At 40.9% G+C, this 16,030-nt stretch overlaps 1 protein-coding gene across 4 annotated transcripts in view; it reads left to right on the top strand.

Annotated features, from left to right (window-relative positions):
- The first annotated feature begins 249 nt into the window (after positions 1 to 249).
- plxnb1b (plexin b1b) overlaps positions 250 to 16,030 on the top strand; it is an 84,540-nt gene continuing 68,759 nt past the window's right edge. For 2 of the 4 annotated variants that reach the window (XM_018667512.2, XM_018667511.2), the window contains exon 1: positions 250 to 765. The gene's annotated coding sequence lies outside the window, so the exon portion shown is untranslated. Of the gene's footprint in view, positions 766 to 7,647; positions 7,821 to 16,030 lie in introns of those variants that run through there. The other 2 variants (XM_018667513.2, XM_018667514.1) reach the window with 2 other exon arrangements.

Below are 16,030 nucleotides of genomic sequence, written 5' to 3'. Positions count from 1 at the left end.
ATAAGCTGATAAATACGTTTTGCATCGGGATGTGAAATGCACCATTCTGTTTGTTAGATGTATATATTGCTATGTTTTGGTGGGAAGCTGGCAAAAAAAAAAACATGTTTGCGTAACTATGTATAACGTGTGACAGAATTTCCCTGCAGGTTTTGTTCTCTCTTAACTATTCAAGATGGTATCATCTTGGCCTGTTCAATTTATCTGATTTAATTTAAAACCAATCAGGGTGCCACAAATTATGTAAATATCGGATATCAATGCCTATTTTACTTTCAAGCGTGCTTTTGGAGAATACGTGGGGCACTTGAAAGCACCCCTACCCCCACCCACTCTTTTGTCAACCCCCTTACGTGACGTCTGTGAAGAGCTGAACGTTCAGCGCAGCAGTGAAGTAGTCCCACCACTACTTACCGGCTACATGTGAGGGGGGGGGGAGAAACCTCCAGAGTAAAACCAAGCTGAGGGAAGAAACAAAACTAAGCATTACATTTTTACTGCATAGTTTTTTCACCAAGACGTACGGTGTGTAAACAAGTGGAGCACTGATGCCTGAGTGGAAATTTGCACGATTGGACGGAACGATAATGGAATTTGTTATCTCCTAACCTCGACGAGTATCGTTATCTTCTCGGCTAAGTTGTCTGAGTATGCAAGAACCTGCAGACTAATTGTATACGCTGAACGAAACCTTGGTGAAAACTTGTTTACGATGAGTAAACCAACGATCTAAGCAATTGGCTGAAGAACTGAGCACCAGGCAAGGTGAGTGGCACAGCAGTCTGTGTAGTCCGTCTGTACTCTTGAGTATCTCAAGTTCCTATTCACAGTTAAAAGTACTGCCGTCCTAAGTTTCCCCACTTGTTTCCCTCTAAATTACCCTGTTTCTAACAGCAGAAGTCATAACGTTATTGGAGCAACTTTACACTGTACATATTTTTGTGTGCATATTTTAACTCCTGCCTACTTACATACTGTTTACTTTCAGGCCTCTGCTTTGTTAGGAAACTATTCAACCTTTGATCTGAAAGTTAATTTTAGCTGCATTACCTAACGCCAAGTTAAGCTTGGTTTATACTTCTGCATAGGATAGCCGCAGGGCCTACGGCGTAGCGTGACCGTATAAAGCATACTTGCTCCTGATGTGTCCTTGTTGCTCTGCAATTACACCGCCAAAACACTAGCCGGCGGTGGGGCCTCAGGACTACTGTGTTGGTGTTTTTATGTACGTCAAATTGTAGGTGATGTCAGAGGAGATGTCTACGGCCACTGTGTCGCTGCAAAGTGCGGTTACATTTCCAGGGAGGTGCACGTCGGACTAAGCTGTGGCATATCGGGTCCGCGGCTACGCTGTACTGACCCCAGTTTATAGCAGGATAAACTGGACATAGCCTATTATATTCCCTTGCGGACGCGCACAGGGATGCGTAGTTAATATAGGCGCTCGACTTTATGCGTCACTGCGCAGCGCAGACTTGAGGCATGTTGGTTGGTTGGAAATAGACTAGTGCAGGAATGATGTTGCGTTCCATTTACATCAGAGGTCAGAACACGGAATTGGGAGTGACGTCAACTCCAAATTAACGGCGTTCCAGTTGAGAAGTAGGAAAAAATGTGGATGCTCACAAAACCTTTATAGTATATAGAGAACTTCAAAACTAATCTGCACTCCACCTTAAGAACGCCTTAGTTGTCAACATTTGATTTCAATGCAAACACTTATTAAAGTGCCTCTCAAACTTAACTGTTTGAGAAGAAACGTTAAGCCATGAACACGAAACCGTTCCAAAGGTATCCCGGACTAACTCTTGTCATTGTTAACTACTGTTAGCAATACCAGTTGTACCAGTGTATCAATTTCCGACATAAAACTTTGAAATTCCAACTTCCGGGCACAAATGGAATGTAGCATGAGTCATAAAACCCGGAAATAAGTTAGCATTTTTACCACTTCCAGTTCCCTCATCCCAACGTCAGTGGGGTTTTTGAATGGGTTTTTTTTATTAAATGCCTGAAATAAGGTCTGTGGTTAACAGACATGTGAACCACTATGCAAGCATGCCAGCTAAATATGCAGTCAAACGTTTGCAAGCTTGTTAAATAATATGTTTTAATGCTAACTTCCTGTGCTGCACAGTCCATATGGTCTGTCCGAAAGTTGTTTTTCAATCAAGGCAAATTCTGGCAGGGAAAAAAACCAAAGAAGTTTTTCAAATGAATCGGGGAGGAGGAGCACATACACAGTTGTAACCCATGTAGCATAGTGGTCACCTGGACACACAGAGAGTACATGGACATCCATGCAGAGCCTCTGAGATAGTGTGTGGTATTGACATTTATAATGTATGCCCCAGTCATAGAAAACTCAGTTGCATACCAAATCAAGCACTTCCAAAACTAAAGGCTGTCATGCTGAAAGATGTCTGGAGCACAAGGCTAAGTGCTAGTTCCCGGAAACAGATCATCTGTTGTTTGAAAGGTATTTTGGATTTAGGGCATGTGATGTGAAGCAAGAACAAATCTCATTCAAAGAGTGCATGAGACTTTTGTCTGAGCCACATTAAAAGAATTCGCTTGTTTAACCACCTGTGGTACCACAAACTGCAGTAGGATAAAAGCATGAAACCGAAGTGGAATAATTCTACTAATGTTACCTCACTGAGCATCATCTCACCCATAACAGGCGGGTTTTACAGCATGTTACTGTATCCATCCAGCTCCCAAAGATGGGCTGAAATAGTTGATTACATTTCATTTGGCTGGAGGTACAGTGCTAGTCAAAGGTTTGGACACACCCTCTCATTCAATGGTTTTTCTTCTTATTTTCAACATTGTAGATTAATATTGAAGACATCAAAACTACGAGGGAACATGTAGAGGCCTATACTATGAGAAGAAATGTTAAGCCGAAGTGAGGTTACTGACTTATCAGGGTAACTTCAGGAGTAACTTTGTGACATTGGGTGTAACTTTCTGACTAACCCATACTACGAAAGGTGGATAGGTTTTACCTGGGGTTTGCTGCCATGGTAAATTACGCTGCATCTCTAAACTGCTCTGAGCAGGTTATGTTCATGGTTAACTTAGTGTTATTCTACCTATGTGCCGCCCAGCAGGTGGAAGAACCAATCCATATTGACGCAATGACTGAGAGAGGCTGACTCTGTAGGACAGGGATGTCTATAGACAAGAGAGACATAGAGATATGTGGACCAAAGGAGGGTGTTTTTATGTTCCGTTTTTCCATTTCCAAATTCAGTTATTTTAAATTTCATTTTTTTCTCACCAGCAAGTTGTAGAATTTAGCATCATTAGTGTTGCATATTATCGATATGAATAATCATTTGAATGGAGGTGGGGGGCATTATTGTCCTGAAAGACAATATAATGCAAGGGTAAAATATGCAGTATTAATGATGGGCAATATTAATGCATACCACTTAATAGAATGCTTATATTTAATCCAGGTTCAGATTTCCACTGAAATACTGGTAAGATGAAGTTCATACTTAACAGTATTACATTCATACATATACAACCTCAGTGTTCCAGGCAGAACATCATTAACAGTGAGTAACAGGTCATTTTCAGAAATGTGACCCACGTCTTGACTGTAATCCAAGTAGGCTATCCAAAAAAGTATCACATAAGCTTAGGGCCACTGCCAACTTTGTTGAAGTGATAATGTGAGATTAGTGGTATACCAATACCATAAAAGCAATGCAATATCCTGCTGTTAAAAACTGTACAATGACCTGTTCCATCAGTATCACTACTTTAATGAAGAATGACAGTGTGTTAATAAGTGCCCTATTTCCTATGAGTTGCGTCAATGTGCAACAATGGTGCTTATGTGTGTGTGCAGCACTCTGCTTCCACTCCCTGCAGGCATAGTGGGTGTGCCAATCGTTAGCTTTCATGATGTCAAAACCAGGAGCATGGCTGTTAATACAAGTGCTTTTGCCAGCCGCATTTGGCTTGTTGACAAAGTAGACGCACAAAGCAAAATATGGCATTATTTTGCTCACAAAGCCAACAGTCAGGCATAAAGCCCACCTGTAAAAGATGTTTGAGACCTACGAAAGGGGAACATTGATTGTAAACTGTTATCATTTGGCTGTATCTTTTTTTAGTTACCTTATCAATGTGGCAAACATCTCTCAAATTAGTGATGAATGGTCCTGTTTACATTACCAGCTGATAATGAAGTGCTAACTGAATGAGAGAGAAGTGTATATATTACATTTCATTTGAATAGAAACAAAATAATATGACAACGACTAATACAGTATGTCAAATGCAGAATTTACAAAAATCTTTTTTGCAAGGAAGTATAAGTGGAAAAACGTGAAATCAAAGTGAAAATTTTGTTAAAGTCATTTAGGAAATATAAGTGCTTGTGAAAATGGGAGTGCTTCTGGTGATTTTGTCTCTTTGAGACCAGTTATCCTGCTTTGGAAAAAAATCTTTCGCAAGGTACAGATGAGGTGGAAGTACATAAAAATTTTAAATCAAGTTTGTAGAGGTGTGGATTCAGCTTCAATATTGTTTGACCCATCACTATCTCAAACACAGCTTTCACACTGTTATTGTTAACTACCATTGACATTCACAAGTATACAGCTTAGCAACACAATTTAGAAATGTTCAATTTATACTCAGTCAGTACTGGTAATGATAATCATGGTATGCACATTTTTGCCAACAATTTTTTCTATTACTAGAAAAATATGCTCAGTAGAGCGTAGTTGGGAAGACCCTGATTTGACTCACAAAATGACACTTGACGACAGGAGCAACAGTGTGGCAGGCTGTAAACTTTACAACTGATTCTTTTCTTCAAATGATCGAACCACACACTGTGATGGAGGTAGACATGCTGGATATGGAGGGCTGACCAACCAACAAACCAACTTTATGCTGTGTTTTGGCTATATACTTCGGGGCAGTGGCCCTCCACAGGAAATTACTGCTGTCCTGCAGTGTCATGAAGTTGCGATTACATGACTCTGCAGAGGCCTTTTAATTTGAAACAATGGTTACAAGACATGGAGACAAGGACGACACTTGGTTGAGATGAGAGGGAGAGAGCGAGAAAAAAGAGACACTGTTTTATCTTTTATGGTGTCTATAAATGATAAAATAGAAAGTCAATATGCATCTGTCAGTTTTGGGTGGCTCACCATAAACAAAGCAATGTATTATGAATCACTGAATCTGTGCCAAGAATGGAAGTTTGCAAGTCGCACTAATTGTAAAATTTAGTTGCATAGTCTCCAAAAATGGTTACAAATAAGTGGTCACAGTCTGGAGCCCTGGAATGGCAGCTTAAATTTCCTTTCTTTGTGATAAACTGACTTCATTATTAATTTATCCGTACATGGATCCTTTGGAAGGGTTAGGGCATCAATATGCTTCAACTAAAATGCTCTGCTTACATACCTCTCTGACAGAATTTGGGTGCTGCATCCAACATTTTTTTGTAACTTCCTGTAACAGTCTGACAAGCATGTCTGGCTATAAACACATTCTCCTTTAGACAGTGTTGGATGACATACTACAAATAAGTTTAATTCTCTTGTCAAGCATACCACAGCCTTTAAATCTCATTATCTAGAATTTTGTAGTCTCCATGAATTATTATGAATATTCTGCACCAGAAACAAACAGGTAAAGTCAGCTAACAGGAAATGGACATTGTTTGGCACCAGTCTTTTATCTTGTCTGTTGTAGAGGACAATTACCCCAAAAGGGGATTAAAGTACACGTTATTTTGAAGGGCAGCAGAGGCAGCATAGATCTAGATCTATTCCACTACCATGGCCAGATTCATTCATTCATTATATATACCACTTATCCGTTAAGAGTCATGGGGGGGGCTGGAGCCTATCCCAGCTGACATTGGGTGAGAGGCGGGGTACACCTTGGACAGATCACCAGTCCATCGCAGGGCCATGGCCAGATTAAATACTTAGTTTAATTATGTCTCTTAGCATTAAGTCATTAACCTTATCAAATTGGTCTGGCTGTTTAATCGGGCCTCGTGAGCCAGCAGATGCACCAAGATTAGGGACAATCACAAAGTGCCTGGACACGCACAGTGACAGTTTGATGGGCAAATTATTTGAAGATATTGTAATGCATCAAATTGGTAGTTTCATGCTTTTTGCCTCGGCCTGAAATATTCTGTGATATATTTGTGCATTGATATTGCATATTTTCAAATACAGGATTTTTCATTGATAACAACAACAGTGATAACGACAGTGATTCTCTAAAGATTTCATTAGACAGGGCAGCCTGTTCATTATTCAGACATATAAATGGAAACCCATATAAAGCTGTATAATATAAAATAGATGTGAACCTGCAAGTATTCCATTGGAGTGTGAATTCTTAACTCACCATGATATGCGGCTGCATGCTTCCAAGACATGCTACCAATTGTATGTGTGATATACAATTCAACAATTCCCCTAGAATGACTGTGACGAGAGGGTGGCGTGACCGACCGGGGTTGGGGGGGTGACAGTTAAACAGTTATATAGGGATACCGGAGGTGAGAACTAGGGCTCATCCTAAAAGGATGATAATTTGAACTGACTTTAGGACGTTTAGGGTTGGCGTCTGTCCATCTATGATTTACAGAGACTTACAACACCGGTTGGAACTTTTCTTACTCTTAATGGCGGGTTGTAAACCCGTCTCCTCTGTGGCTCTTCCACTCCTGTGTGCAGACATATACGTGGAGACGCACATGAAACAGGAAACGGGGGAGAGAAACGCAAACAGAAATGAACTTTTAATTTTGAACATTTTTTCATTGCAGTTCTTGGGAGGGCGTGGGTCGCGTTGTCAGGGGCATGCCACCTTGCCACCTTGTGGTTGTTCCCTCGTGAATGAAGCATGTGTGTTTTGTTAAGATCAGTGATGAAGCAGGAGTACATGTGATGGTATGGACAGTCTGCTTTCCTTAGCTTGAGCTGGACTGACTGAGAATGACAAAAGAACTCTTTTATTTGCTGATATTATTGACATAAATGTTGTTAATCACATTAATCACTAACTCTAACATGAGTTAGAGTAAGTAACTCTATGTAGGATTACATATCAAAACTCAGATTGGTAAAGTATACTGGGCATTCCTTGGGCATAGTATTGCTGCATGTGTTAAGACATCGATCACTGATAAAACTGGCTCATTTCGTGTTATGGAAAAGGTTTTGTAGTAAGGAATTAGAGCCCTGAATTTTAGGTTTATATTGGCACAGATATTTTAAAATGTGTGAAAAATGTATACGTTTTGCACCCGAAGTGATTGAAACTTTGGAGAGGAAACATGAATCTAGTATTTAAAGTTCATGGTGTGGTGAAAGGAGAAACTGAGTTGAAGTGTAGCTTCAAGTGTGCAGGAAGTAAAAGACTTCTTTATTTTCTGCATCAAAAGTAAGAGACACTGTTTTGCACCAACCTGCGTGTGCTGGTCCAAACTGGTGCAGTTTCGTGCAGACTCTTGTGCAGTGCTGGGGATCTGCAATTTTCAATGGGGTGGTCTTCTGCCCCCCTTCTGCTTGTCTCTGCAGATGGGAAAAGAGGAAAAGTGGCCCTGCCTCCTTTGTTTCTTTTGTTGAAGAGGAGGATGAAAAAGCCAGCCAACCAGAGTGGGATTGTGAGGCAAAATGGGGAAGTTAGAGGCATGAAGGCGTACCTAGAGCAGAGGGAAGGGAGGTGAAGGTGGTGGGGAGTGGAGTTCTCTTCCCCTTTTTGTCCATTGGACAGCTGGTGTTGACTCCTCTTCTTTCTCCTCAGAGGAAGGACAGGTGAGTGGGTTTGGCTGAAGAGGGAGCCTCCATCTGGAAGATGAGCAGGCATCTTCCTTGTAAATAAACTTTGTGAAGTTACTCTGATAGTCAAGCAGCTGTGGGAACATTCATTTTCAAACTTGAAGATTTTTGGGCAGATTAAGGGACTGTTCATTAGTGAGAATCCTCTTGGTCTTGCTTAATTGTGGTTTGCTGTGCATGGCAGCAGTCAGGCAGGTGGTCATTAATTCTGGCTCATGACCTCATACAAATGGATTTACAAGTTCACTTGAAATTTAATATCATCTACATGGCGTCAGGCTGCTAGCTTTAGCTTTTGACTCAAGATGTAACAATACAAGAAGCAAAAATAATGGTCACACTAACTGGGCTTTTTCCCTTCATTTCATGCAAGTGTCTATGGCTTTTGTGAAAAGCAGTGTTCTGAAATACCGACGGCACACTGTTGCTAAGTGGCAACAAGAGAGCTCTTGGAGAACAGTCAGCACTCAGTTTCCCCAGAAATGCCCTTTTTCCAAGGACATCTCCCCCTAAATCGACTCACCCCCCCCTTAACTCCCCTTCAACCCCCTGGGGTGTGGGACCCTCTGTCCTGGGAAAGGGGGGCTGTGGCCTGTGGAGGAGGGGTGAGGTTGCTATGGAACGCTAAAGATGAATGTTAAATAGGCTTGTTAAAAGTTCAGGTCCTTGTCCAGCTGCTGGTGGATTTCACAAGTACAGAACAATGTTTCCTAGAAACTACCTTACCTAGCTGTAGGTATGCAAGGTGAGGATCACTGTTCCTATCTGAAAAGAAGCCATGCCCTTTGAAATGATGTGGCTGGCTTTAAAATGGTCTCATAAGCTATGGCCGTAAGTTTTTCCCAGCCCATTGTAGTTAAAGTAAAAGCAAAATTGACAAAATTGGTAGTTAAAAGTCATTCAGCCATACTCATAGCGCCACCTACTGGCAACAGGAAATGACATTTATTATACATGAGGTCAGAAATCGCCTATTAAAGTTACAACGAGCCGAGAGCATGTTTGTTAAGTCTGAGGGCAAGAGGAAAGAGCAAGGCTCAAGACTGCTACAATTTTTGGAGACAGTGCGACTAAATTTTATGAGTAGGAGCACCAGTGCGGCTTGCAAATATGCCCCCAACTATGTTCTGGGGTTGCGTCCATTGTTAAACATTGCTTTATTTGTAGCGGCCCGTTTATCATTTATGTTTGTGCTACTTCTCTGTGACTTCGTGCATGGTACAAATATCCGGCTGAGGGGCACAGTATGTGATTTTTAACTAATTTGTTCTGTTTCCAAGGGCAATTGTACAAATCGCAGTGACCCCACAGCTGGGTGCGTTCAACGCTGCTTGCAGCTTTAATTATTGCTGTTTTGTATGTCTGTAGGAGCTACAGGTAACCTTATGTTATCCTCATATGTGTCTTGCTTGGCATTTACAGACAGTAGACATGTTGCTTCAGCAGAGCAGTATTTTTACAAGTTGCCCCTAATGTGTTTCCCTACCATGACACTTTCTGTTGGTTCACACTCCCACGGGGGTCAGGGATGACAAGGGTCTGTTATCCTTGCATTGACATGATACTCCCTCAGCAGGATTTTTTTCTCCCCACTGAAGCTTTTAATAGTACATCGGCACTCAGACCCATGTTGGAATCCTTGAATGAATCTGTGACTGCATCTGTGTGTTTACATGTGTGTGAATGTGAACGCTCTTTGAGGCCACATTAGCCTCTTTCTGGTAAGCTGAGCTGCCATACAGTGTTGCAGAATGGCATGCACATTTGCCTTGGATTTGCAAGGCTTTGATTTAGACATTTCTTAATCTGATCTGAAATTTTGTTTCCATTCCTCACTTTCTGTACTATGATCCTGGTGAATAAAACCAAACCACCATCATAACACTCTCTTCATTGTTATTAATGATAATGGAGACCTTAAGGGTTTTTTTTGATTACCACCATTACCATAATCTTTTTCACCCACTACTGCAGTAGCTTTAATCTGACTGTAAATGAACCAGGCCTTTGTTTCTATGGTTATGGAGCATCTGGAGGGGTTTTGTGAGTGTGCTGGTGTGTTGTTTGCCCCACCCTCCAAGTTCATGTAACTCAAACAGCAGTTTATTGTTGACATTTGTGTGTCCAGATTGTGCACACTGAACTGCTGTAAACTTTGATCTTGCCGTTTCACTTTCATAAAATGTGATCACAGTTCTTTAAATCAAGCCCTGTCACACACCACACTGATAAAACTGTTGTTGGATGACACTAAGAACAATTGTTTTCTCTGTTCTTATGTTTGCCACATAGTCTGCCCTGTTTAGTAAGGTCTTCTACTGTATGTTCAGTTTGGGTCAGTCCTTGTGTCCTCCTCTGTGGGATACAAGTAGCATATTAGCATAGAATAACATAGACTGGGATAATGAAAGTTGTTGTCCTTGTATTTTCATCCATACTCTCTACTGTTGAAATAGTCTCTTTAATTCTTTCTGTTACTTTCTCATTAATGTATCCATTTACTGTATTTAGATTTGTTGCTGCTGCGCTTCAGTTTCCTCAAAGAGAGGTTTCAGGTAATGTCATATTAGAGTTGAGATTTATACATCAGTAAGACTCAGCATTGTGCATGGCATGGTCAGATTCATTTAGCTTTAGTGTGAATATTAGGTGAATCCAACTATGCAACCACCAGTCACTCATCCAAGCAGTTCTTTATGCTGTAGACAGTGTAATCAAATATATTAAATCAAGCCTGATAAAAATTTATATTAATACTTGCTTGTAAAGAAATTCTATAAAAAAATTATGTAAATACATTTGTTAAATAAGTAATGATGTAGAAATGGCTGTGAAACATCAGTCCATTTTGAAAGTTGCACAGTTTGTCACAAATGCATCATGTTCTCTCTCAGGCAAAACAAAAACCTACGCAACAAACTGTTGAACCACTTTGTGAGCATTTTGTTTCTTTTTATTTGATTCAAAAGTTTAATTTAGTTACCTTTTTTCATCTTTTTCCCTTTTCTTGATCATTGTTTCCACCTGTGCATTCTTTTTGGTCAGTAGGACAGTCTCAGGCTGTTAACCATTAACATTCGATCCTTTTAGATGCCAATACAACAACAACTCCTTCAATGTATAGGGATTGTGCTGATAAAACCAACCGAATTATAACTTAATTTATGAAATCACGTTTTGAGTCAAAATGGTTACATCTTGCATCAAATATTCACTGGACAAAGGAATTAAAATAAAGAATGAAAAAGCTCTGCCAAAACAATAACTATTTTGATACAGTTTGGTATTTATCTGCATATCCTATGGTATAGCGTAGTGTTTAGTGACACATAAATCTGCCACAAGTAATAAAGCTGTCTACCCGCCAGCAGGCAAACTCCAACAGTCGAAACCATGGTGCTGCTGCAATAAAATTGAAAATATCATTATTATATTATTGGCTGAAAGAAACAGCAAAAAACTGTTATACACCCTTCCCCCCCCTCTTAGTTTCTCTTTGTGCAGTTTACCTCATGTGTTACCCAGCAGGACAGATGACAGATAGCTCAAACTGCCCCTCTTGTTTTGACATGCTGTGTTTTACAGAAACACATTAGAAATTGTTTTCACTGGAGCAGTACAGAGTGACAGTTAATCATTATGTGCCTTAACTTTAACTTTTTTGAACTTCTGTTAGTCACTGGCACATTGTCCTCTATTGTTATCTTGGTCTTATAATGGTTGGTTTTGTTTTAGCTTGGAGGATTGGATAGTGTTAATTCTTTAGCTTTTTATTTTGAGCAATATAAAATTATTTTATGTTCAGTTTGTTGCTGGGCCTTGTAAAATTTAATACAGTTTGTCAAATGCAGGCCCTAAAAGTAATCATCAACTTTAAACAGAAATGATAACATTATTATTATTATAACACAATTTTTTTACCTAAACTTTCTGGCTCTTTTCTCTTCTTGCTTTGTGACTAAGAAATCATGACAGTACATGTATACAGTGCCGCTGATGTTATTTCATTTCCTATTTCATGTTATCTCTTGATATTTGATGAAATGAGGCAGTATGAAACCAGTGTGACTGGTTGAGGTGAAGCAATATATTTCCTTCCAAAATATTTGATTAATTAATTAGACTGTTCTGCCATGTAGTCATACCAATCAGCAATCACCCCTGCTGGCTGCTTGGCCTTTCTATACTATACATACTGAGCAAATCATCAGACCATACTGAGCCTGGTCTCCCCAGGCCCTTATTGATTACACATGTTCATTCTGCTGCCTATTGATCATAGACAACAAGCTGATAATATAAAACCCCATGATCCCATGTTCTTTATAGTAGAAGGCAAAAATTGGCAACTGCTTCATTAAAGCCCATATATATTCGTGTTAGCAGCAGAATTGTACAGAAAGTTATCTGTGGTGGATTTGTGAATGTTTGCTTTCAGCCCTATTAATGGATTTTGATATAGAAACCCAGAGCTTTAAGAAGTGGAATTCTTTAGGTTGGTCCATGAGCTAAGGCTTACATTAAGCCAGGAGTAGGTTTTAATGTTCACTAGAATGTGGCCTAAATTTGGCTTAGTAAATCAACAACTATAGAGTCCTGGAATAAGGTAAGTATGCCTAAATGAGAAAGGAAAGGAAAAGGTAAAGGAAAGTATGAGCACATGGTGGTTGTGTAGTGGTGCTCATTAAAACCTTGAATGGAACAGAAAACAAAAAGTTATGAAGGTAACTACTGTGCTGTGAATGATTTTCTGCACCACAAGCTATCTTACATGTGTTTTTTGTTAGTGGGCATATCCACAGTCGCTTCGACTTGGGCCAATTCTGATTGGTGAGCATGCCTGTCTGTCACACAGGGACAACGATACAATGTGATTGTGTCACAGTGAGCAATTGTAAAAATAATAGCAGCCTTTGCAGTTTGCTAATCGAATTAGTTCAAATCGCAGTTTCAGTTTCGATTTTTCAGTTCGATAAATCATTCGGCCCTACACACAAGACCATAGTATATATGTCATCTAGAGGGATTCTCTTCAGGGCCACCCATGATGTGGAGATATTCCAAGTTGAGTGGCACTTGACCCCATGTGGTGGAGGGATGATTACTTGCACTTTATGCATGGATAATGACATACAATCCAGTGGGACCGGCACTGTTTGGAAAGAATGCAACCTTGTTTAGGGCAATGATAAAAGACCCACACTGGGCATAACTGCCTTGACTTCTCCCCCCTTCTCAGTTGGAATTAAAACATGATAACTGAATAGGCTGGTTGCAGCGCTCCAGACTGCAACCATCATTTTGACTAGCAAATATGCCCCCTGTTCTTGGGTTAGGTCCATGGTTGGGTTAATTTGATTTGCGACAGCTTACCTCAATATCACCATTGACTGCCACAAATTTATTTTCTGTTTTATCATTTGTGGTTGCACTGCTTCTCTGTCCTCTCTGCCTGGGCTCCTCTGTGAAACAGCTCTGTAGAGACACACAGTTGGAGGAGAGAAGGAATGGGGATGCCAAATCTGACACCCTAGCCAGGACAGGAGATTCCTCTACTGTGGAGGCGCTGTGGCAAGCAGCTGCAGAGCATGTACAGCAGAGGAAACCACATTCCATGCTGGCCAGACAGGCCACCAGTTGAAGCCTGTAGCCCTGTTGAAGGACTCTGTGGAGCATAGGCAGTAGCGGTAGAAAAGAAATACAGTAAGCCCTCAGAGCAGGTATGCTCTAGTGCATCCTGACCCAGAGGGCTAATCTCATCTGTCAAAGAGTATCCAAAGGGGTAATGGGTTGATGTCCTCTGAGGTGAAGAGGTCCATCTTTGCCCTGCTGAAGAGGAGCCCCCTCTCCCGCATCATCAATATGACATCCTCCTATGGGAACTCAGGCATGCATGGAACTGGTACCTCCTCATCCTCTGCCTCGGAACCTAGACGAAAAGTTAGGAGAAGGGACTTCATCTGAGCAAGCTCAGCAGATAGGTGCTTCACCTGGGAAGACAGCATCTTTAGCCATCCTCCTAGGGGGGACAGCAGTAGGAGCAATGGGGTCGTAAAGGTAGGTCAGGTGATGTGCAGTGACCCATTCTGAGATTAATCTGTATCACTGTGTCTGTCTGAAAGGACTATCAGTGTTACTGGGTTACGAAACCTCTGGTTTTAGCTTCACTAGCAGTGCAGTTATGTGGATGGCAGTGTCAGTTGAGTCTGACCACCACCGTGATCCAGAGTGAAATATTTCAACAACTATTGGATGTTGTGTGTTTTTGGTCACTTTTTTTTATATCTATCATCAACTTAAATTAAAAATAATAAATATATTGCAGTTTTCCACACATAGACTTCACTTGGGCAGGCCACATAGTTATGTACTAAAGTGTATTTGATCACCCATTTTACATACAGTGTTTCCCCTGCCATTGTCTTGGCAGGGCAGCCCACATTTACGTTAATGTTTCTCTCTCTGCTTCATGTTTCACATGTGTCTCTACTTATGCGTCCGCACACAGAAGTGGAAGCAGAGGGGACAGGTTGACAGTTAAATGCAAGAAAAGCTCAGACAAGCATTTTAAGTCAAATCATAGATGGAAAGATGTTGACCCCAAACAACAATATCCGCATTCTTTTACGTTCACTAACTGCCAACGGTGGTTTTGCTGGCAGGGAGGCTAGCCCTAGTCCTGTCTTCTTCATTGTTATATAACTATAATAATAAACTATAATAATCAACAATTTCTGTTTCTGGTGGGATTTGTTGGTAAAACCTTTGTTCATTCTGAGGTAGAATGACCAGACGTGTGTGAAGGAGTGAAGCAGGATGGCATAAACCCTATGCCAGCGAGCCTGAGAGGGCAGGGCAGGAGTTGAATTTAGACCCTGTATATATTTTCCAAGGGTCAGAGAGGGAAAAAAGCTGAAATTTCTGGAACATAATTACAGAGTGGTCATGGCCAAAGGCACGGTGTCAGTGGTAGTTTTAAGACCGACAGCTTAACAACCTCAGGAATGGTGGCACTGCTGTTTTGGGTGATACTGTGTCATTTCCATCTGTGAAGAGCCAAGTTTTTTTGGTGTTTAAGACAAGCTTAAAGAAGCCAGAGAAAAAAAAAACATTTTGGTGTGTCTTTTGGTGTAACAGTGATGAACAGTGAACAACGTTTAGGAGTTTATAGTGGCTGGAAATGGCCTCTTTTAGAAGTCTGTTTGCTCATGAGAATCCTTTTTGTGACCATTTTAGTTGCTTTGAAGGACTCTGCACGCTGCACCAGTGATGTTTTTCCCAGGTTAATCTGACCTGATTTAAGTCGAGTCTCATTTAGCCCTGTCAAACGGTCCTTGTGTATTTGGAGTTCACTGGTTTTGGCAAGGGTGAGTGAACATGCCATGTTACCAGTTGAGTCACTACATTTTTTAACAATGAGAGGCCTGGCTGAAATTTGTGCAGTCCATTTTCATGGCCACAAAGGGAGCCATGAAGGCTTAAATGTGTCCGGATTCAAGTCACCCCCTTAATGTGAGAGAGTGTGCCTGGTTGTTGTTGTGTGAGAGCTCTTACATAAGGTTTCTTCATTTAGCCTTGTGTGGAGAGAGCTATTGGCTGAGGGCCATGGTTTCACTGCTTCTAGTCTCCAAAAGGTGAACTGAATTTTTACTTATTCTCAAAGTGAGGGTGCACAAGGCTCTCTGATAACTCATATGCAGCCTGTTTGCTCAACTTGATGAACCACTGTAAGATACAGTCAACTTAAATACTTGAATAGGAAACGTACTGTGGGAAACACATCAGAGCAAAGCTAGCAGTTCTTGCAATTCCACCAAACTGCTCTCTGCAACTTCAAACTTGTTTGCATGCAGCTCCGTTCCAGGCCTCACCCTCTCATTCCAGGTCAAAGACAAATAGGACAGTATATGAATGAGTTAGCGTCTTGCATCTGAGCCAGCCTTAGGAAGATTCCACACAAAACAAGGCCTAACACATTCTGGCCACGGGGCAAAGGTAGGAGCTGCTGGATCAGCTGGTAGAGGGATACAGAGCTTAAAACTACTCTCTTTTTTTAGAGCCTCGAGGTGGTGGAAGTTAAGGCAACATTCCTAGACAAGGATTGTCATTTCAGTCTCCTGTGGGAAAGGAGTCAGCCATCACAGCTTCAGGACCCCTGTGTGAAGATCTTAAAATTAGAAATTATT

This window comes from Lates calcarifer, linkage group LG12 (genome assembly GCF_001640805.2).
Source record: "Lates calcarifer isolate ASB-BC8 linkage group LG12, TLL_Latcal_v3, whole genome shotgun sequence".
NCBI classification, from domain to species: domain Eukaryota; kingdom Metazoa; phylum Chordata; class Actinopteri; family Centropomidae; genus Lates; species Lates calcarifer.
This window is presented reverse-complemented; position numbering and strand designations above follow the sequence as displayed.